The sequence below is a fragment of the Orcinus orca genome, chromosome 6 (genome assembly GCF_937001465.1).
Source record: "Orcinus orca chromosome 6, mOrcOrc1.1, whole genome shotgun sequence".
NCBI classification, from domain to species: Eukaryota; Metazoa; Chordata; class Mammalia; order Artiodactyla; family Delphinidae; genus Orcinus; species Orcinus orca.
Window position 1 is genome coordinate 102,145,142 of NC_064564.1, and position 22,436 is coordinate 102,167,577.

Below are 22,436 nucleotides of genomic sequence, written 5' to 3' on the forward strand. Positions count from 1 at the left end.
CACAAGTACAGTCCAATCATGTGTCCAGACTGAGGGGAAACCTATAAATTTGGCAAATGACAGTAGAGCTGTTTAGGTCATAGTAAGAAATCTGGCTTTTCCTAGGAGCAAAATGAGAAGCCATTATGGGGGTATGAACAGAGAGTGAGTGTAGAAGGAAACATGTTTGTTGAGATCTTGGCTTGCTACTTGCCTTGTATGTGTTGGGTCCTTTGAACTGGGATAATAAAACCTACCTTATTGGGTTGATATGAAGAGTAAATGACATATATGTATAATGTTGGGTATGGAAAAGTTTTTGTAAACGGATAGTAATATACTGAATTTTCTCTCTATATATTTGTTTTTCTTAAAAATAAGCATTAATTTCATCAAAAGCAAAAACGAAGTATTATTCGTCATTGAATTCCCAAGGCCTAATAAGGTTTGACCCACTTTATCTATCCTCTTAATATGTGTGCTTAATTCTCCAAAGGATGGCTGAGAGTAGGAGCAAGATGCAGACGACATCTGTGTATGTGTCTTTCTCCTAAGAATTCGCATTTTGTCAAAAAACAAGGAGAGCTGTCCCCTTGAATATGAAAGGTCAGGATAGCAACTCATAAGCCATAGTTAATGGGAGCTCCTGGCATCCCAGCTGCCCAGTCTGGGAGAGCCGTGTTCTCTGTGGCCTCATGGCTTGGGGGACTGTTTTGGAATAGGATTATCTGTCAGCTTCTATTTCTGAGATAAGATATGACCTACCCGTGGCTGACACATCTGTCAGCCCCACAGAGTCTTTGTTCAGAGAGAAATGTAGCCTAGCAGCAGTTGCAATGCATAGAGATAGAATTACAAGAATCCTGAAAACTCCTGTTCTGAGCATGTGTCATTATTACGAATAGAGGCGCCGCGGTCCAGGGTCCACCTTGAAGCACAACGGAGAAGTTCGGAATATTCTGTATACTCCTCTGCATGTGTCTCCTCTTACTGCATAGTCTCTTTTCCACGCTCCTCTCATCTTGATCTGGCAGTAATTTAACTTTGGCCCATCTAGTCAGCTCTTTTCCCTGCTCCCTTCCTTGTGTTTTCTCCAGAGGCATTCATCTTTCATATTATTGAGCACATTCGGTTAGTAGCTGTGAATTTAGAGAGATTAGCATATCATAGCTATGATGATCATACTTCTTGGTTTGCTCAGGACCATCATGGCTTTTGCCTAATGTCCAGGTGTAATTATTAATAGTGTCCCTTTTTGCTTTCAGTGTTTTCTCAGTTTGAAAAATATGTGGGTTGGGCTTCCCTGGTGGCGCAGTGGTTGAGAGTCCGCCTGCCAGTGTGGGGGACACGGGTTCGTGCCCCGGTCCGGGAGGATCTCACATGCCGCGGAGCGGCTGGGCCCGTGAGCCTGCGTGTCCGGAGCCTGTGCTCCGCCAACGGGAGAGGCCACAACTGTGAGAGGCCCGTGTACCGCAAAAAAAAAAAAAAAAATATATATATATGGGTTCATTCATCATAGCAGAACTTTATCCCTTTCTAAAGGATCACAAAAAGATTGGGAACTCTCAAGTGTCTCCAACAGAGTGATCTTAGAGTTGGTTTAAAGATTCATATAATATTAGAGCTGGGGGGAGGGGGGAGGGTTGGTGGCCACCAACCAGCATAAACTTCTGAGGCTCAGGGTGGGCAGTGAATTGTCCACTCTGCTGCCAAGTCATCTGGAGCTTGACCTCCCCACCAAGTTCAGATGTCACATTCTTCCCTTTTGAGAGAGGCAAAATGTTATGATGAAACACCCAGCCTCTGGTCTCTGATGATCCTGGGTTCAAAATTTGGCTTTGTCAATTAATCTATGACAGTTGCTTCTTAACTTCAAGTTCTTAATAAGAATAGTAATATATAACTTAGCCAGATTGACTTAGCCACATTTAGTCACATAATATGTGAAAACTTTAATGTCATTTATTGATAATAATTTAGAGCATCAATTAATATTACTAATAAAGTAAAAATTTACTTTCCATATCACTGCAAGTATCCATACCTGACACTTTGGTGTGTCAGATATGGATATGGTGGATTCGAACTGTTGAAATGCATTGGTGGATTCGAACTGTTGAAATAACCATAAGCAAACTCTTCATCTTGGATCTTGAGAGAGAGATATATATATATATATATATATATATATATATATATATATATATATATATATATATATATATAATAAATTGGTCCTCCAAATATTTTATTTTGATTAAGATAGGAGAAATCTTGGGTGTGGGGAAAAAAAAGAGAAATATGAACACAGCCCAGATATTAGAATGAATGGTAAGATAGTGCCCTGACCTGAGTTCTGAATTTACATAATAAATAAGTGGACCTGCTACCGTCCCATTACAGAACAAGCAAGATATAAAAATTATGCAAGCAGTCTTGGAGAAATCAGCACCATTTTTTTCAGTGTGTCTTAAGAGTTTATTGGGCATATAAGAACAGATTGCTGTGAGTGTGAGTGATAACAGGTTAGCTGCTACCTCAACAAGTGAAAAGGAATCCAACCAAGTCCAATTGTTCATAAAAACAATTGAATGGAATCTGCTGAGTGGGATCACAGTCGGGTACACTGAGCACAGGCCCTCACCAAGGTGTGGTGGGACATGCTCTGGGGTGTCCTATACAGTGTGGCAGCAGGGGAAGGGCCCCATCACCTGCCACCTGGTTAAGATTTGAGATGCAAATGGATACACTTAACTCACAACCACTCTAGCCCAAAGCAAAGCTTTTCACTCCCTGGTCCTGCCTCTTTGTCATTTTTCCCCCTCTGAGTATGTCCTTGAGGTTCAGCCCAGCTTGATACCCCAGGGGCAAGAGCACACATGGGGTTTGCCCCTAAGTGCTAAAGACATTACCTCAAATTTGGGCTTAACCTGTTTGGGGGCCCATAATTGCCTAGGGAGTTGAAATTTGCATTAGAGAAATGCGAAGAGCCATCGGAGAGAGACATCAAATTATGGTCTTTAGACCATGTGGGTTAAAATACCTTGGAAACCATCTTGAAAATGCTGATTTCTGGGTCTCATCTTTGACCTATCTAATTAAACCATTGGGAAATGGGATCTGAAGATACATAAGCTCACAGGCTATTTCAATCCTCAAGAACATTTAGAAACCACTTGGTTAGTGGCTCTACGAACAGTTCAAGGAAAATTACCTTTATCAAAATCCAATAATGGTAGCCGCCACTACCTCCCTCTGACCATTGAGAAAACTGAGGATCGCAGGAATTACAACTGGCAGAAGAAGCAAAGGGTTTGGTTACAGAAGAGAGAGATAATTGTTCTTTGTTACTTTACAAGGAAGTGGCAGTAAGGTGCTTGCCCAGATTCACATCTCCCTGAAGCTGTAGGGGCATTTCCATGGTCTGGGGAACATAAAATTAAATCTTATTTCGATTATTTGGTGAACATTTTTTATTATGTCTGAAAACAATTACAATCAAGCATAAAATAGTCCTAGCATTTGGAATGAACCCCTCTAGATCCTGCCACCTCTGAATATATCTAGAAAGTCAGAGGCATTTTCCAGGGGCAAAAGTGACTATTGCCTTAAGTTTGTATTTTTATTCATGTTAAATGAATTGGAAAAAGTTTAGATTTTCAGGAAATAGTAACTCACAGGTTAGTCAGCAGATGGCAATTTCCCCTCTGCTTCTTGCCTAAAAACACACATTGGGTGCGTCACAAGCAAAGCCCAGCCTGATCACAGCTCGTTACTCAGGACTACAGCATTTGCTTCTGTAGTTATCATGCAGCCAAGGGTATAAATACAGACCTTAGACATTTGTAGTAAGATGGTTTTAGGAGCCCACAGGAGCAGTACAATCAGTACAGAATCTGGAGAAAGAACATTTGTTTTGGAATAGGTTTGATTTATACAGTGAGCACTTTGAACCCTTCCCTTCGAACACAATGTCCGTCTGACCAGTTTGTTTTTTGCTATTGCATAGAAAGCAGTCATTCATTTACTCCTTTCCTTATTCAATCGACAGAGAGCCTAGCATGCTGATTTAGAGCAAAGATTCTCAAACCCTAATGTGCATACAAATCACCTGAGGACCTTGTTGAAGTGCAGATTAGGATTCAACAGGCCTGAGCTTCTGCATTTCTAATCAGTTCCCAGGTGATGTCACATCTGCTGGTCCGTGGGCCACACTGAGTAACCAGGTCTTAGAGCATGGTCTTTCACCCAAGTTCACATCCAAGCTTTACCTCTCACTAGCTATGAGACCATGAGAACATTACCGAACTTCTGAGTCTCCGTGTCTTCATTTTAAACATTTGTATGTAATATTTACAGATAATGAGAGTGCCTGACGTACAGGACTGTTTTAAGGACCCAGTAGTGGTAGATCCTAGAGTGATCCAGGCCAAGTGCTAAAACAATTTCTTGTAACATCATGTTGTATCAGTGAATGTTAGCTATCATTATAATCAGGCACTTATAGTGTATGCCTATCATATGCTAGGGCTCTAGGAAAAGAAATAGAAGATGTGATTCTTATCTTCCTAGATCTAATAGCCTGCTGGGTAAAACAGATATGTAATATATAGATACATACATCTCCTGTAAGTTAGCAGAAGGACCAGGTTAGCAGATGCTGTGATGGCCTCCTGGTCGTGGAATCAGGAAGCCTGTGTTTCCTTTTCCTTTGTCATAAAGGATTTTGTTCAAGCCCCTTTCCTTCTCCAGATGGCTGTCTCCCCATTCGTAACAGGAAAATGATCCCAGACCATATAGTCCCATATCCCAAGCCATGACTTGCTAACTTTATGACCTTGGGCAAGTTTCTTCTACTCTCAGGCCTTATTTTCCTTATTTATAAATTTGCGATTATAAAATGATAGTCGTGAGGATGAAATGTATTAGTATAAAGAATTTAGATAATTATCTTGCTTCCTTGAACAGTCAATAAGTGTCATTATCAACACTATCATCACCATCACCATCATCACCATCATCCTTTACTGGCTCTTTTTCTTACTCTTACTCACCAGCTCTGTGACCTTAGCCAACTCATATTAGCCATTACACAGAGCTTTCTGAAACTGCTCAACTCTATACTGTACTTATTTTAAAATTTTATTTAGAATGGTTCATAAAACCAATCAGTTCTTTAAACCAGAGTTCAGCAAAAAAAAAAATTTTTCTGTAAAGGGCCAGACAGTAAATGTTTTAGGCTTTGTCACAGGCAACATGTAAACAAATGAGAGTGGCTGTGTTCCAAGAAAACATTATTTACTAAAAAAGGAAGTGGACTGGATTTGGCCCACAGGCCATAGTTTGCTCGCCCCTGCTTTAAACTAAAGAAAGAATAAATGGTTTTTGATTTCTGAGAAAGTAATACAAACCATGAAATGCATGATATTGTAGCAAAGTTCATGGCTCTGTGCTCTTCTCCACCTATCATCAGCCATGCCTACACCTTAGAAACACAGAGTTTTACCTTGGAGAAGGGCTTCCAAGGTCAAACCTCCCCTTTTCACAGCTAAGGTAAACTGAGACCCAGAGAGGAGAGCTGGTTTACTCAGTCAACTGCTCTGGGGACAGAGCCAGCCCCAGAATCTTGGTCTCCTGACTCCAAATCAGGAACTATATACATTTATTTTTTCTTTCAATTGAAAGGAGGAAGAAATCATTTCCTTCAGAAAAAGAAAAAAAAAAAAAACAACCTTTATTTTTACTAGAGCTCTAATACAGAAATGGATTTTTTCAATCTTCCCGTTAATGGAGACGCCATAGTCAGACATGAAAACACTACTATGTCTGCTTAATGGAAATACCAGTTCCCTGCCCTTGTCGCTTGGATCTCATATTAAAGGTCTCTTTTCATTTCCAATAGAGCAGAAAAACACCCTCTCCCTCCACTCACATCTACTCGAATTCCAGAATCACTTCTTTGGCAGTAAATCAGCAGCGAATGAGATGGCCACTCACATCCATCCATATCCTATCCGCAAAGAAGAAACGGGAACAGAAAGCCCTGGAATAGAAACAGGCTTCCTTCTGCTAGAATCTGAATGGAAATAATTCCTCTCCTTTTTAACGTGTCATTTTGATGTCTTTGTTCTGGTCTTGCTGAACTGTGCTGGGGTGAAAATCTTAGAGATGGTAATAATAACAACAACAGCAGCAGCAGCAACAATAGTTACGATTTACTGAGCACGTACTATTTACCAGTTATTGCACTAAACGCCTTAATCATGTGCGGGAGCATTGTGGGTCCCATTTTATAGATGAAAAAACTGAGGCACAAAAAGGGTAAGTCAGCCATGAAAAAATATAAAAATGGTATGCTCAAATTCTCCCTCCAAATAACAAACAGGTATACATTTTGACGTAAAAATTAATGATGTGGACTTGTATGATTCCATTCATGTGACATGTCCATAGAAGGTAATCGATAGAGATAGAATGCAGATTAGTGGTTGCCTGAGGCTGGGGGTGGGGATGGGAAGTGACTATAATGGCCCTGAGAGAGATTCTTGGGGTGATGGGAATGTTCTAAAATTGTATCATGGGATGGCTGCACAACCTTATAAATCTACTACAAATCACTGATTATTTCATACTTGAAAGAAATGAATTTTATGTCATGTAAATTAAACCTCAATAGAGCTGTTAAAAATTAATCATGTGGACAGAGGTTGTAAAGGCTTTTCTTCATCCTCATAGCTACTCCCCCTACTTAGGTATCTTCATTTCTCAGCCACAGACAGATCTGAGCGCAGGAAGGTCCCTGCTCACCCAAGATTTTTAGTTCCATTTCTTTTTCGGTGACAGAATGCAGAGGGATGAGTGTTGCTTCTCCTTCAATGCTAATTTCTTGCCAAAACAATAATCCTGGAATTTGAGTGGGTGCAGGTAGAGGAAGAGGGTGCTTCCTTTCGTTAATAGAAATGAAAGGAGACTATTATTATAAATGGAATATGACAAGAACAGGGGACTGTTTTTTCCATTAAATGGACACAAGCATATTTTAATCTATTTTAGAAATGGTTATTGCAATAGCTCATTCATGTATTTGTTTATTCACTCAATACATATTCATGAAGTCCCTGTAATGGGCCAGGCACATTTCTTAACTCTGGAGATAAGACAATGAACACTATTATAGTCAGTATCCTTATCCTTCCAGAGCTCACAGCCCAGCAAGCAAACCATCCTCTTCTTTCTATCTTCATGAAAATCCTACCTATTCTCCTTGGCTCTGACTCTACTTGGAGTTAACCTCTCCCATACAACCCCCACATCATTTTATCTATTTCTTTTCTATGACTCCAGTCATGTCTAAATAGCACTGGAGTTATATTTGTTCACTACCAATTACTAGAATCCCCTTCTCTGTGAGTCTGTAACATCCTCCCGAGTAGATGCCATGACAAATTCATCTCCTTGCCCCCAGGGTACCCACCACGATGTGCACAGTAGATACCCCATAAGCCTCTATTATATGAATGTGTTCATTTATTCATTAACCGAATACAGTGGGCGACTTTCAAGGTGACAGGTGATTTTCTGAGCATTAAGAGACCTAGTGGTGAACAGGTCCCTGTCCTCTAGGAACTTACCTTGGCCTAGACACAGCGAGCTCAGATAGTGAAGAATATCACAGAGGGAATAAGCAGAGGGTAACTTATTGTGGGTGGCAGCAGGGGGCTGCTTCACTACAACAGTCAGAGAAGGCTTCTTTGAAAACTCGGTATTTGATCTTAGACATGACCGATGAAAAGGGGTCAGTCTTAGGAATAGTTAGGTGAAGAGAACGACAAGTAAAAAAAACCCAGAGGCAAGAAAGAATTTGGAGTGTTGGGGAAAAATGAAAAAGAAAGAAAGAAAGAAAGAAACAGACCAGTAGGACCAGTAGCTGGAGCTACTGAGGAAGAAGGAGAGCAGAAGACTGGGGAGGTGGTCAGGGTTATGTCATTAGGGGCCGGCAGGCCACGATGAGGAGTTCGAATTTCATTCTAAGTGTGATGGATGAAGGCTATTAAAAAGCCAAGTGACACAGATCTGATTTATAGTTTAACCAGATCATGTTGAATTCTTTGCGAAGAATGTACAGAAGAAGGAAGCCTGAGGCAGCGAGACCAAGAATAAATACTTGTAGAGTAAGATTCCCTGGGAGGTAGTCTGAGACCTGGGTCTAGGTTACAGAGTGATCCCAGCATTATCAGACAGGTACATCAGAGTTCACTGTTTTCAAACCCAACTCATTGAACTTTCTGGCATCAAATCTTCCTGTTAATTTCATGCATCTCCCTAGGCACATCTGAAATTATATACATGTACTACAACCAAGAATCATCAGGGCGGTCACTCAGAGCTCTGGACATCTCTTGATGTTGTATCATATATTTGGGGAGCTTCTGTGTCTCACTCCTTCTCCAGGGAATCTGATGCACTTCCTATCACCCCAGTGTAACTCTGACTGCAGCTCTCATTACAGCCTTTCATTGGCCAAATTCTGCTGGCTTTGGCACTCCACACACTTCCTCTCATTAAGAGAAATCCATTTCAATCCCAGGCTCCTCATTAGAACAAATATTTTACGTGGGCAACATCCCATTCCATGCATCCCAGGAAGAGGAATAAATGGAGAACATTGGCTTGAGGCGTCAAGAGAACTGATTCAATTCTGTTACTTGACTATAACTCATTGTCCAGCCATTTCTCTTCTCTGTGCCCGTTTCCCTAGTTGTAAAATAAGAGGACTGAACTTGGTAAGCTGTGGGTGTTTCTTTACTGACTCTCTGGAATGCGCTTCTCTTGATCCCTAACTGGTCTTACTCATTCTTGTGCTGTCCTCTCTGTTGTCCTCAGGGCTGTCAGGGACTGTGGTTTATTAGGTTGCCTAAGCTTCGGCATGTACAACAACTCATGGCAACAATTCTCAAATTTTATTCCATCCAGCTATCCAGCCAGCAAGACATCCTCTGATTTGTTCATGTCAGAAATATCCTTAGAATGTCTACTGTGCATCAGACACCGTGTTGAGTGGTGGGGATGCAATACTGATATGGTCTATCTACTCAAGGGCTTCAAAGTATGGGGGGAGGGGAAGGTAGACAGATGCCCCCACAAGCACAGGGCAGCACGATGAGTGCTACAGTGGGAAGCAGCTTGGGATGTGGAGGAAGTAGACAAAAGGAGACATCTAAGCCATGCTCAGAGCAACCCAGGGAAAGACTTCTGGATGAAGCAACTCCTAGGCCAAATCTTGAAAGCACTGAAGAAGTAAGCTAAGTGAATGGGCAGGGAGAGGTGCTCCAGGAAGCTAACACACGTGACAATGAACCAGAGGTGAGACTCTGCCAGGGCTCCAACATGCCTACATGACAGAATGAGAGGAGCTAAGGCTGAGATTCAGGCAAAGAACAGACTATGCAGGGCCTTGTATATCATGCTAAAGAGTCACAATGAATGGAGGATAGAAGGAGGAAAGAGCCACTCACTACATACTGTACTAGGCGCTGCAGCAGTGTGCACGGTGTCATGTGAAGTGTCTAGCACAGCACCTGCCACCTATGAGGCATTACTGCCTTGGGCTAAAACCTGCAGGTTCCCTGAGCCACCAGCTCTGGGTCTGAATCCCATCTCCACCACTTACCAGCTGTGTGACCTAAAGAAATTTCTTAACCTCAGCAGGGGCCATCTTTCTCATTTGCATTAGGGTTGTTGGAAGGATTCAGTGAGATTACATATGTAGAGCTCCTACTGCAATTCACTAACTAGTGCAACTCAATAAATGTTAACTACTATCACAAATAAATGCTACTCTTTCCTTCTCTTCCTCACTCCTTCACTCCCTCCTTTTCTTCCTCTTTTCGTCTTTCCTTCCTTCAGTTCCTAGATTAACAGACAAGGATTCTTAGATTAACAGACGAGATTGCAAGCCCTCCCATTTTCCCAATATACATAATAATGACCCATCATCTATTTGGCTCAAATGATGTCTAGATGTTGGTTCATTTAGGCAGGACTGTTCACAACTGGATGATTTTGGGTGTACATTGGTGAGAATGGAGGGTAAATAGTCAAATCCAGTAGAAATGGAGGCTGTAGGTTCAACTCACATCTTCCCTTATGCAGATTCTTCTATGAAGACAGAGGACCAAACCCCACTCTGTTCTAATGGATGGTTTACCTGACCCCATGGATGAGAAGAGAAGCAGAGTGTTAACTGACTGGGCTTCCCAGTCAGCTCTGGGCATTCTCCCTGGTCCTGGTCTTTATTAGCTGTATGATATAGGCAAGTTACTTAGCGCTTCGGGATCTTAGTCTCTTTATATGTAAAATGAAGATTATATGATCCACTCACAGCTACCCAGAGATAGTGCAAGAGAAATCTTGATACAGAGTGAGTTTTCAATATAAGGCATATGTTTTTTGTTTGTTATTTATTGAAGTACAGTTGATTTACAATGTTGTGTTACTTTCAGGTGTACAGCAAGATGATTCACATATATATACATGTATTCTTTTTCAGATTCTTTTCCCTTATAGGTTATTACAAAATATTGAGTATAGTTCTCTGTGCTATTCATCAGGTCCTTGTTGGTTATCTATTTTATATATAGTAGTGTGTATACATTAATCCCAAACTCCTAATTTATCCCTCCCCACCCCCCTTTCCCCTTTGGTAACCATAAGTTTGTTTTCTATGTCTGTGGGTCTATTTCTGGTTTGTATATTCTTATTAATGTTAAAGTTTTTACTAGTGTGTATATCAGAGCTATTACTAATAGAAACATGAATTTATTATGAGTGTTATCTAACAATATTTATTCATGTTAGTGTTAATAATTTTTTGTGTGTGTGTTCTTGTTATTTGTATTCATATTATGCAGTAATAAAGAAGATAAAAATACCCCTGGTCGAAGTCTACACCTGGACCATTGTTCCCATGGTGAAGACCAACAGTTGGGCAAGGTGAGATAATCTTTTGAAATGATGGACCAGGGCTAAGTTTATCTTCTCTACAAAGTCTATGCTCAGAAAACCGAACTTGAGTTTGCTGTTGTATTAGAAGTCATCTGGATGGTCTTGTTGGGGACTGGGGCTAGAAAGAGGACAGGGAAATGTGCTGGCTGGATGTGTGGGCAGCTGCAGGTGAGTGGTGCCAATCCTGATATGCACAGGTTCACAGCACCTGCTCCAGTCAGAAAGCACAATTCTCCCCAAAGAACAGTGCGGCAACGTTTTCCTGTGAGGAAAGTGCCCGTGGACTCAGAAAGGAGGAATGAGGGCAGGGCTTGGCTATCTGGGTCAGAAAGTATTTGGAGGGAAATAAACATGACAACTCGTGAGACGTCAGAGGGAATTATCTTTAAGAAAAAGACAGGCATGGCTTAACTCATTTTCCCATGTGGTTACATTTTATTGGTGCTTGCTAGGTGACAAATCACCCACTTTTGGCTTTTATTTAGCTTTAGTTTTGATCTTATGAGTTAAGAATGACTAATACCCCAAAGAGTATGACCCTGGAGGAAAGCATGCTGGGAAAGCACATTTCTGGGTGCGTGTTCCCTCTGTGCCTGCAGACGTGGATTCAAAGAAAAGTCAAGACTGCTACCCCACCAGGGGCCATTGCTTTGGAAAGTAAAACAGGGTTTTTGAATACGTCTTTGTTTGCCACTCTTATTCGAGGTTATCCAAAGACGAATCTGCTTCAAGAGAGGAGAAAGTAGTAAATTTAATTGGAACTTTCAAACAATGTTCAGTCCCAAGCTGAGAAGCTCAAGATCAAATAAATATTTAAAATCTCTGGCCAAAAGCCAAAATGAGTGTCTTCAATGGACATTATTTCCTGGGTCTCGCTGGCTCAGCAGAGCAAGTGCAAGGGATGAAATTCTGTCCTTGCTTAATTCCACTAATGGTCAGACTGTTGGGGGAAAAAGCGAATCACCTCACTTCCTTTTCTGACTGTTTTTGCTGTTTAGAGTTATGCCCACTAAGAGTTCAACCCTCTATGGCTGAAAGGGAGGGAGGATTGTGGATATCTATGTGTGAACTTCTACATGCACTGGCTGTGATGGGCTAGTCCGAGGTTAACCCTGTCTCTGGGGCTAATTTGTTCCCCTCAGCCATTCTGGGAGGGAAGCATGGTTATTAGGACCTCCGTGGCCAAACCCTACATCTGGCCTTAATTCGCTTGACGTCTGGGTGGAGATGTCTCCTCTTTCTGAGCCATATAGAATTGCCAGTTGGAACCTTCTCAGTAGACTTAGTAAAAGCAGGTATGTGAGTTTACAAATTGGGGATTTTGCAAGTCACTTGCTGCCATCATTTGCATCCTTAGAGTCCAAGGATGTTGGAGCACGAACAAAGCTTAACCCTGTCATATTATTTTACAGAAAGGGAAATTGGATTTTGGAGAGAAAAAAGGGATTGCTCAAGGTCACACAGATGTTGTGACATACTGCAGACCCCTCAGTGTCCTTCAAGAAATGATGACATAGCTGATAAAGGACGTTCATGGAGAAGTTAAGAAAAAAGAAGTGTGCATTATTATGAGGCAACCGCTGCCACTTCCTAGCTGCACAGCCTCAGATGAGTCTCTTAAACTCTGACTCTCAGCTTCCTCCTGTGTAAGAATAATAGAACCTACTCCGTAGGGTATGTGAGGATTAAATGATGCTATACCTGCAAGTCCCTCAGCACAGGGCCTGGCCTGCTGTAGGAACTCAATACCTAAAAGTAGTCATAAATGTTTATCAGGTAAGAAGCACAAGAGAGAGAGGGGGTCTGTGAGTCAGAGACAGTGCTGGAGGGAGCAGAGGCAGTGATTTATGTCCGGCTGTTCCCATACTTAGTTCTATTTGGGAAAACAGAGTGGTGAAGATAACAGGAAAAGGGGGCATGTGCTTAAGTAAATCGTCTATTGTTGCCCAGATGACATTCTGGTAACAAGGAAACCCCCTGAAATCAGTTTGTGCATAGCTCCAGATATGACTCTCCAGGGCTTTCAGTGGCAAGTTCAGGGGTTCCAAGAAGGGTCCAGGAATGAGGCAGTCACAGATGGGAACATTTATTTCTTTGGGACTCTTCCTCTTCGGATGTCCTCAGAGCTTCAAATGAACTAGAGGGGATCTTCAGGCTAGAACCTGGTCGGGGAGGCGTGTTTCCCCTTTACCTTGCCCCTGTTTATCTGACTCCCAACGTGGGAAAGATGTCAACTTTCCTATTCAGTCAACAGATGAGACTCTGGGAGGTTTATAAATAGCTTCTGTAAACACTTTCTGAAACTTCCCCTAGGACTTCTAAACACTCAATAGGGACAGATTGCAAGAGAAAAAAACAATTTTCTAAAGGCAAGTTGACAGGGCTGAAAAAGGTGAACAGAATATAGATAAAAATCATAGTGAAAGTGGGAATTTGGGAGTGGTGCCCTGCTTAGGAACATTTTCTAATTTCAAGTTTATAAATAAAATATAGAGATGAATAAAAATATAGATGAACACTCAAAGACAGGATGTGGTTTAGATTGGCTCCTTCATGATAATAATTTTTCCACATCAAACAACAATTAATATTAATAGAATAGACATTCATAGACATGGCTACCAACTCAGGGTGCTTACTGTCTAGGGAAGTGGGGGACACAGGTGATAGATGATCATCAAAATACTAGCTTAAATACTAGAGAAAATGTGGTAAGTGATCTGGAAGAAAGAGAGCGGGGTCAAGGGGATCAGGGATACTGGGTAGAGAGACAAGTAACATTTTACATAGGATTGGCCATGGTAAAATTCATTGAAATGGTAAATTTGAACTTGATGGAGGTAAGAGATAGAGTCATCTGGGTAAGAGCTTTTCAGGCAAAGTACACAGCAAAGACGAGACCCTAAGGAGCCGGGGATGGCTGGAGTGGGGAAGAGAGCAGTCAAAGTTGAAGTCCGCAAGATAAGGGGACAAATCATGCAAGGCCATGCCAGCGATGGTGATGATTCTAGCTTTTGCTCTGCAACAATCTCAAAGCCTCTGAATAGTTTCAGTCACAGGAGTGGCATAACCTAATTATAGTCAATATTTAAAAATCATTCTATTGACCTGCTGGGTCGAGCTTAGGTTGAAGAGAGCAGGGTAGAAGAAAGAAATCCAAAGAGTTTTGTGTATGACAGAGACAATGCAGTATGTTCCTGAAACCTTTCAAGTTTGTCCTAGACGCACAAGAAGAGATTTCCCATTCTCTTTTTGCAATAAGGTGAGCATGACATGATGGCGTTTTGTCTGGAAGTGAGAGTACCACTTCCAGTCCTGGCCCTAACACCTGATGCGTGACCCTCAAAACTAGGGCCCCTCTGAAGCATCCCTGGAGACCCTGTGTTGAGGACAAAAGCACCGTAAGATGGAAGGAGCCAGGCCCCCCGTGATATCGTGTGGGACAGGGCTGCTTCATCCCACACCAGCCACGTTGCCCGGTGGCTTGAATATGTGTGGAAACTGTGCAAAAGAAAAAAGGTGAACATTTCTCAAAAAGTCTCAATCCTCCTCTATTTCTTTCAGCCTTGTCACTAGTGATTGCCGAGATACACTTCCTGTTTTGATTTTCCAAAGCAAGAAGAGCAGTGCGCAGATGGGCTGCACCTCTCCTCCCTGTCTCACTAACAGCTGCTCAAAACCACACCTATGTGCTGTCACACCGTCAGCATCACAGCGTGCATCAGAACTCTGATGGCGGAGAATCTCTACGTCCCTGCAGTACTGGCAGTGGACAATAAGACAACAGCACAACAATAATAACAAAATAATTACAATTAAAACACATTTCCATTTTCTTTCATCTTAAAAAGATATCAAATTTGTAGTAAGGTTTCCTTGAACATTTCAACAGTTTTACTCTTTGTTAGAATTCTTTTTAAAATAGAACATCATTCACTATACCAGTCACTGAAAAATACTTAAACTCCTTGCCACTATATTTTGTATCTATCTATCATCTATCTATCATCTATCTATCTATCTATCTATCTATCATCTATCTATCTATATCTATAATATATCCTTTCATCCATCGATTTTGTGATGCTTTATCAAATATCACTTATTATATAAAATTCCCAAAGACAGAAACCTAACTGGCCTAATGACAGGCAGACACTGAACTTTTCTCCAAGAAACTAGCATGATTCTCACCTTGGGCACAGGAAAGGGGAAAGGAGAATTAACGTGGCTCTGTGTGCCAGGTTCTGCACTGGGGAAATTATTTAGAAGATCTCATTGGTCGCTTCAGGGTCAATCTCAGCGGGTTGGTAGTTAAGGTGGAGAGAGCCCGTACTAGTATGATCTCCCTCTGACTAACAGGTGATCAGACTCCGCGAGCTGACGTGACTGCCACACCACCAGAAAGAGCCTCTAGGTGCAAAGGACATATGGCGTCACCATCATCGCGGAAGCTGCTGCTTTCTTAAGCTGGAGAGGTAGAGGCTGAGCGACCCTGCAAGCCCAGCCCAGACCAATCACGAAGCACAGCAGCAGAGGGGTTTAGGAAACCGACTTTGGATTCAGCCAGAATTAGGTGTGGACCCTGCTTTTTGCCACTTTCTAGATGTAGTCCTTATCAGTGTTGCTTAATCTCTCTTACTCTTCATGTCCTTAAGTATCAGTAATGGCTGTAAAACATTTACCACAATGCTCGGGTTTCTAGTGAGTACTCAAATCGTAACCGCTGTGGTTATTCTTGTGCCACTAAAAGGTCTCCTGACTCAGAAAGGAGCATCCCCAGAGCATTGTTAGATCTGTAAAACATCACACTTAGTTACAACTCTCACAGCTGCAAAATGCTCTCAACAGGCCATGGCTGTGGGTCAGAATCGACCTAGGCAAGGAGGCTTTTTCAGGGGTTCAAACGAGAAGGGTGGTTCCTAGGGGCAGAGAGGGAACCACCCCTGGCCATCTCCTTTCTTTGCTCTCGTCTCCTGCCACATAAGTGGGTGCTGTGTGGGTGGGCTGGGGAGCAGCAGGCTTGTCCTCTCCTCACATCCCCTCGCCCTCCCACCAAGGATAGGGAAGGACAGATGGCAGGACAGGCACCGGAGAACCAGGGAGCAGGGCGGAAGGTTAGAAGGCAGGAGGGAATGTGACGAACACTAGTCAGTTATGTATCCTAGGGTATCCGATGTGTTTGCTATCTAGGCAATGCCAAAAAATCCAACAAGACAAAAGATGACTGTTTCTCATCTTCCTCTCTATAAACCCTTTATGGTGAGATTGTCAGAAAGAACTAGCCCTGAAGATTTCCTTTATCACCACCTCTTACAGGGAATAGAGTGATATCCACTGGGTCTGCTAGGTAGACTGGGGAAAGAATGGGGACTAATAAATTATAAGCATATGCTTTGTACCACACAGGAACGTGCATCTTACACTATTTCATTAAATCTTTACAAAAGGTGGCTATCCCCTTTTTAGAGAAAAGGAATGTGCATTTTAAGAAAAATTGCATAGCAAGGAAGGGCCAGAGCTGGAATTGACCCAGGTTTGTCTTTTCTAGGCCCTTAGCCACCCACATGTCTCTGTTACATCACCAGATTTAAGACAAAGGCAGTGTAGCATGTGGTCCTACCTTACCGAGGGACCACTGGGGGCTTGTTTGCTAGAACTCCTGAGAGAGGCGCCACATCCGGAGAGCTGGTGTCTGGCCTCAGCCTGTACAGGAGGAAAAGGCAATCATCCGTTAGTCTTCAGCACATGACATTGAAATTTTTTTCTTTTTAAAATTTTATTTATTTTTTTATATAGCAGGTTCTTATTACTCATCAGTTTTATACACATCAGTGTATACGTGTCAATCCCAACCTCCCAATTTATCACACCACCACCCCACCCGCCCACCGCTTTCCCCCCTTGGTGTCCATACGTTTGTTCTCTACATCTGTGTCTCAGTTTCTGCCCTGCAAACCACTTCATCTGTGCCATTTTTCTAGGTTCCACATATATGCGTTAATATATGATACTTGTTTTTCTCTTTCTGACTTACTTCACTCTGTATGACAGTCTCTAGATCCATCTGCATCTCAACAAATGACCCAGTTTCATTCCTTTTTATGGCTGAGTAATATTCCATTGTATATATGTACGAAATCTTCTTTATCTATTTGTCTGCCGATGGACATTTAGGTTGCTTCCATGACCTGGCTATTGTAAATAGTGCTGCAATGAACATTGGGTGCATGTGTCTTTTTGAATTATGGTTTTCTCTGGGTATATGCCCAGTAGTGGGATTGCTGGATCATATGGTAATTCTATTTTTAGTTTTTTAAGGAACCTCCATACTGTTCTCCTTAGTGCTTGCATCAATTTACATTCCCACCAACAGTGCAAGAGGGTTCCCTTTTCTCCACACCGTCTCCAGCATTTGTTGTTTGTAGATGTTCTGATGACGCCCATTCTAACTGGTGTGAGGTGATACCTCACTGTAGTTTTGATTTGCATTTCTCTAAAAATTAGTGATGCTGAGCAGCTTTTCATGTGCTTATTGGTCATCTGTATGTGTTCTTTGGAGAAATATCTATTTAGGTCTTGTGCCCATTTTTGGATTGGGTTGTTTGTTTCTTTAATATTGAGCTGCATGAGCTGTTTATATATTTTGGAGATTAATCCTTTGTCTGTTGATTCATTTGCAAATATTTTCTCCCATTCTGAGGGTTGTCTTTTCATCTTGTTTATGGTTTCCTTTGCTGTGCAAAAGCTTTGAAGTTTCATTAGGTCCCATTTGTTTATTTTTGTTTTTATTTCCATTACTCTATGAGGTGGATCAAAAAAGATCTTGCTGTGATTTATGTCAAAGAGTGTTCTTCCTATGCTTTCCTCTAAGAGTTTTATAGTGTCTGGCCTTAACATTTAGGTCTTTAATCCACTTTTAGTTTAATTTTGTGTATGGTGTTAGGGAGTGTTCTAATTTCATTCTTTTACATGTAGCTGTCCAGTTTTCCCAGCACCACTTATTGAAGAGACTGTCTTTTCTCCATTGTATATCTTTGCCTTCTTTATCATAGATTAGTTGACCATAGGTGCGTGGGGTTATCTCTGGGCTTCCTATCTTGTTCCGTTGATCTATGTTTCTGTTTTTGTGCAAGTACCATATTGTCTTGATTACTATAGCTTTGTAGAATAGTCTGAAGTCATGGAGCCTGATTCCTCCAGCTCCGTATCTTACCCTCAAGACTGCTTTGGCTATTCGGGGTCTTTTGTGGCTCCATACAAATTTTAAGATTTTTTGTTCTAGTTCCATAAAAATGTCATTGGTAATTTGATAGGGATTGCATTGAATCGGTAGATTGCTTTGGGTAGTATAGTCATTTTCGCAATATTGATTCTTCCAATCCAAGAACATGGTATATCTCTCCATCTGTTGGTATCATCTTTAATTTCTTTCATCAGTGTCTTATAGTTTTCTTCATACAGGTCTTTTGTCTCCCTAGGTAGGTTTATTCCTAGGTATTTTATTCTTTTTGTTGCAATGGTAAATGGGTGTGTTTCCTTAATTTCTCTTTCAGATTTTTCATCATTAGTATACAGGAATGAAAGAGATGTCTGTGCATTAATTTTGTATCCTGCTACTTTACCAAATTCATTGATTAGCTCTAGTAGTTTTCTGGTGGCATCTTTAGGATTCTCTAGGCATAGTATCATGTCATCTGCAAACAGTGACAATTTTACTTCTTATTTTCCAATTTGTAATCCTGTTTTAAATTTTTCTTCTCTGATTGCCGTGGCTAGGACTTTCAAAACTATGTTGAATAACAGTGGTGAGAGTGGACATCCTTGTCTTGTTCCTGATCTTAGAGGCAATGCTTTCAGTTTTTCACCATTGAGAATGATGTTTGCTGTGGGTTTGTCATATATGGCCTTTATTATGCTGAGGTAGGTTCCCTCTATGCCCACTTTCTAGCGAGTTTTTATCATAAATTGGTGTTGAATTTTCTCAAAAGCTTTTTCTGCTTCTATTGAGATGATCATATGGTTTCTATTCTTCAATTTGTTAATATGGTGTATCACATTGATTGATTTGCATATACTGAAGAATCCTTGCATCCCTGGGATAAATCCCACTTGATCATGGTGTATGATCCTTTTAATGTGTTGTTGGATTCTGTTTGCTAGTATTTTTTGAGGATTTTTGCATCTATATTCATGAGTGATATTGGTCTGTAATTTTCTTTTTTTATTGTATCTTTGTCTGGTTTTGGTATCAGGGTGATGGTGGCCTCATAGAGTGAATTTGGGAGTGTTCCTTCCTCTGCAATTTTCTGGAAGAGTTTGAAAAGGATGGGTGTTAGCTCTTCTCTAAATGTTTGATAGAATTCACCTGTGCAGCCATCTGGTCCTGGTCTTTTGTTTGTTGGAAGATTTTTAATCACAGTTTTAATTTCATTACTTGTGATTGGTCTGTTCATATTTTCTCTTTCTTCCTGGTTCAGTCTTGGAAGGTTATACCTTTCTAAGAATTTGTCCATTTCTTCCAGGTTGTCCATTTTATTGGCATAGAGTTGCTTGTAGTAGTCTCTTATGATGCCTTATATTTCTGTGGTGTCTGTTGTAACTCCTTTTTCATTTCTAATTTTATTGATTTGAGTCCTCTCTCTTTTTTTCTTGATGAGTCTGGCTAATGATTTATCAATTTTGTTTATTTTCTCAAAGAACCAGCTTTTAGTTTTATGGATTTTTTATATTGTTTTCTTTGTTTCTATTTCATTTATTTCTGCTCTGATCTTTATGATTTCTTTCCTTCTGCTAACTTTGGGTTTTGTTTGTTCTTCTTTCTCTAGTTCCATTAGGTGTAAGGTTAGATTGTTTATTTGAGATTTTTCTAGCTTTAAACTTCCCTCTTAGAACTGCTTTTGCTGCATCCCATAAGTTTTGGATCGTCATGTTTTCATTGTCATTTGTCTCTAAGTATTTTTTGATTTCCTCTTTGATTTCTTCAGGGATCTCTTGGTTATTTAGTAACGTATTGTTTAGCCTCCACGTGTTTGTGTTTTTTACGTTTCTTTCCCTGTAATTCATTTCTCTTCTCATAGCGTTGTGGTCAGAAAAGATGCTGGATATTATTTCAATTTTCTTAAATTTACTGAGGCTTGATTTGTGACCCAAGATGTGATCTATCCTGGAGAATGTTCTGTTCGCACTTGAGAAGAAAGTGTAATCTGCTATTTTTGGTTGGAATGTCCTATAAATATCAATTAAATCTATCTGGTCTATTGTGTCATTTAATGCTTCTGTTTCCTTATTTATTTTCACTTTGGATGATCTGTCCATTGGTGTAAGTGAGGTGTTAAAAGTGCCCCACTATTATTGTGTTACTGTCGATTTCCTCTTTTATAGCTGTTAGCAGTTGCCTTATGTATAGTGGTGCTCCTATGTTGGGTGCATATATATTTATAATTGTTATATCTTCTTCTTGGATTGATCCCTTGATCATTATGTAGTGTCCTTCCTTGTCTCTTGTAACATTCTTTATTTTAAAGTCTATTTTATCTGATATGAGTATTGCTATTCCAGCTTTCTTTTGATTTCCATTTGCATGGAATATCTTTATCCATCCCCTCACTTTCAGTCTGTATGTGTCCCTAGGTCTGAAGTGGGTCTCTTGTCGACAGCATATATATGGGTCTTGATTTTGTATCCATTCAGCGAGCCTGTGTCTTTTGGTTGGAGCATTTAATACATTCACGTTTAAGGTAATTATCAATATGTATGTTCCTATGACCATTTTCTTAATTGTTTTGGGTTTGTTTTTGTAGGTCCTTTTCTTGCTTGTGTTTCCCAGTTAGAGAAGTTCCTTTAGCAATTGTTGTAAAGGTGGTTTGGTGGTGCTGAATTCTCTTAGCTTTTGCTTATCTGTAAAGCTTTTGATTTCTCCATCGAACCTGAATGAGATCCTTGCCAGGTAGAGTAATCTTGGTTGTAGGTTCTTCCCTTTCATCACTCTAAGTATATCATGCCACTCCCTCTGACTTGTAGAGTTTCTGCTGAGAAATCAGCTGTTAACCTTATGGGAGTTCCCTTGTATGTTATTTGTTGTTTTTCCCTGCCTGCTTTCAATAATTTTTCTTTGCCTTTAATTTTTGCCAGTTTGATTACCATGTGTCTCGGCGTGTTTCTCCTTGGGTTTATCCTGTTTATCTCTGTGCGCCCTGGACTTGGGTGGCTATTTCCTTTCCCGTGTTAGGGAAGTTTTTGACTATAATCTCTTCAAATATTTTCTTGGCTCCTTTTTCTCTCTCTTCTCCTTCTGGGACCCCTATAATGCAAATGTTGTTGCATTTAATGTTGTCCCAGAGGTCTCTTAGGTTTTCTTCATTTGTTTTCATTCTTTTTTCTTTATTCTGTTCCGCAGCAGTGAATTCCACCATTCTGTCTTCCAGGTCACTTATCCGTTCTTCTGCCTCAGTTATTCTGCTATTGATTCCTTCTAGTGTAGTTTTCATTTCAGTTATTATATTGTTCATCTCTGTTTGTTTGTTCTTTAATTCTTCTAGGTCTTTGTTAAACATTTCTTGCACCTTCTCGATCTTTGCCTCCATTCTTTTTCCAAGGTTCTGGATCATCTTCACTATCATTCTTCTGAATTCTTTTTCTGGAAGGTTGCCTATGTCCACTTCATTTAGTTGTTTTTCTGGGGTTTTATCTTGTTCCTTCGTCTGGTACATAGCCCTCTGCCTTTCCGTGTTGTTTATCTTTCTGTGAATGTGGTTTTTGTTCCACAGGCTGCAGGACTGTAGTTCTTCTTGCTTCTGCTGTCTGCCCTCTGGTGGATGAGGCTATCTAAGAGGCTTGTGCAAGTTTCCTGATGGGAGGGACTGGTGGTGGGTAGAGCTGACTGTTGCTGTCTTGAGCAGAGCTCAGTAAAACTTTAATCCACTTGACTGCTGATGGCTGGGGCTGGGTTCCCTCCCTGTTGGTTGTTTGGCTTGAGGCGACCCAACACTGGAGCCTAACGGGGCTCTTTGGTGGGGCTAATGGTGGACTCTGGGAGGGCTCACACCAAGGAGTACTTTCCAGAACTTCTGCTGCCAGTGTCCTTGTCTTCACAGTGAGCCACAGCCACCCCCCACCTCTTCAGGAGACCCTCCAACACTAGCAGGTAAGTCTGGTTCAGTCTCCCCTGGGGTCACTGCTCCTTCCCCTGGGTCCCGATGTGCACACTACTTTGTGTGTGCCCTCCAAGAGTGGAGTCTCTGTTTCCCCTAGTCCTGTCAGAGCCCTGCAATCAAATCCCACTAGCCTTCAAAGTCTGATTCTCTAGGAATTCCTCCTCTTGTTCCTGGACCCCCAGGTTGGGAAGCCTGACGTGGGGCTCAGAACCTTCACTCCAGTGGGTGGACTTCTGTGGTATAAGTGTTCTCCAGTTTGTGAGTCACCCACCCAGCAGTTATGGGATTTGATTTTCT

At 41.1% G+C, this 22,436-nt stretch overlaps 1 long non-coding RNA gene across 1 annotated transcript in view; it reads left to right on the top strand.

Annotated features, from left to right (window-relative positions):
• The window catches only part of LOC117201082 (uncharacterized), a 47,222-nt gene that overhangs the window by 22,435 nt on the left and 2,351 nt on the right, over nt 1–22,436 (top strand). Inside the window, exons 5-8 of the long non-coding RNA XR_007477912.1 lie at nt 10,890–10,971; nt 12,396–14,502; nt 15,346–15,559; nt 22,080–22,129. This is a non-coding gene — a long non-coding RNA (uncharacterized LOC117201082). The remainder of the gene's footprint in view (nt 1–10,889; nt 10,972–12,395; nt 14,503–15,345; nt 15,560–22,079; nt 22,130–22,436) is intronic.